Raw genomic sequence first — 1,735 nt, forward strand, 5'->3', positions numbered from 1 at the left:
CGCAATATGTCTCCAATGCAAGCGGCTTCTATTACAAGCGGAACGGCAGAGCGGGAAGCACGAGCAATATTTCCTTAAAAGTTCATCGTAGGCAATGGGGTAGTGTGCGAAGCCAAACAAATCCAGGCAATAATGGAAATGTAGCATGAAATTACTTCTGTAAACAACAACCATTCATTATTTGAACATTTTTCATAAGCGAGCAGGCAGGGAGAGGGGCAGGGGCTGTGGGCGGGAGGGGAGGGGGCCGCGGCGGGCAGGGTCCATCCACCCACCGGAATTTCCGGGCGGAGCTTTCTCGGGGCTCCCGGTGCCCATCTGTCTTCGGCAAAACGCCGAGGCGAGGCTCCATCCAGCCCAGCTCCCGCAGCCCGCCGTCAGGTTCCCTTTCTTCATTAAGCGGGATTGGTGCAGGCAGAGGGAATGTATGATTTAAGGAGGAAAGAGAGGCCCACTACTTAATGTTGATTTGGCGGAGTGTATAACCCCGGAGAGAAATGTAAATAGCAGCCTGCAATAACATGACAGCCCACTAATCATATTTACAAACGATATTAAATCTGTCCGCACGCAGGCCTGCCTGCGGATTGGCCGGGCCGTAATTGTCATTGTAACCAGCGCCGGCTTATGGGAGGATTTAACTGCAGTGATATAAGGTGAGTCGCGGGCTTATTATGACTTTATTATTACCCGGTTTATGTTTATTAAAACAATTTGTCATGCAGAGCAGGAATGGAGGAATGGGAGCATTAAATCGTGCCATACTCAACCTGGAGAGATGACTCCAGGGATGAATGGCAGCAGGTCCTGAGCCTCAACTCGGTTGCTTCTGGAGCCGGCCCCAGTGGTACCAGCTGCCCAGAACCCTTGTCCGGCTGAGAAAGACCAGTCCACCAAAGCCTCAGAACTGGGCAGTGCACAGCCTGAGTCATTTCTGTGGCTCTAACTGCCTTTCAAATAGGAGTCAACTCAGGACAGCCATGGGAAGGACCAAGACTCAAGTTATTGCTGGGCGTCTGCAGGAGGGACCAAGAGAGCCAGCCTTGAGGTTTTCCCTTGCCGATAGGATCAGAGCCAAGCCTGCAAAGGCTGCACCCAGGCAGCCTGCAGAGGCTCAGCACAAAGGTCTTGGAAGAAGTTTAATAAAATCTGCTGTATTTTCTCTGGGGGTCCTTATTGGTTATTTTTGAATTCATTTCATCCCCCATCTTCATTCTTTGGCAAAGGCAGAGAATGGGAGGTGGGGGACAGAGAGGAATAGGTCTAAGCGACTGGTAAATAATGTTTCCTTCCCCCAATCGAATTAGCCAAGGGCAAGTGGCTTGAGGAGGCAGGAGGACTGAGGTAACAGCTCCTGAGATAACGGGCTGAAGCCTCGTGTGCAGACATGAAAGTTACAGGCACCAGTTCATGCTGCCAGCCCCAGGAAAGGCCCTGCATGCTGGGGACACACCAGCTGAGTCTTTGACTGTCATAAAGGCCTCAAAAATTCAACCCTTGGTCAGAGGCTCTGGAGAGGAATGACCAGTCCTCACAGACCAGGTGGGTCCTTCAGGGTCTCCACTAGCCCTTACAGTGCCTCTGTATATCTTACTCCAGGCAGGGGTGAGCCAAGCAGGGCCCACAGGTTGGATTCTAATCCTCATTTGTTCCCGTTGCCCTTGTGCAGTGAACAACCTATACAACTGTATGTGACACCCCTACCCCTTGCTTGAAGTGTCAGGATGCTACTATT

General features: G+C 51.4%; 1 long non-coding RNA gene across 1 annotated transcript; it reads left to right on the forward strand.

The window, feature by feature from the left end:
- Nucleotides 1-351: 351 nt before the first annotated feature.
- On the forward strand, nt 352-1,162 carry LOC120876492. The gene is made up of 2 exons (XR_005724181.1): nt 352-656; nt 962-1,162. It is a non-coding gene; the product is annotated as an uncharacterized LOC120876492 (long non-coding RNA).
- Nucleotides 1,163-1,735: the final 573 nt, after the last annotated feature.

The sequence above is a fragment of the Oryx dammah genome, unplaced genomic scaffold (genome assembly GCF_014754425.2).
Source record: "Oryx dammah isolate SB20612 unplaced genomic scaffold, SCBI_Odam_1.1 HiC_scaffold_17, whole genome shotgun sequence".
Taxonomy (NCBI): Eukaryota; Metazoa; Chordata; class Mammalia; order Artiodactyla; family Bovidae; genus Oryx; species Oryx dammah.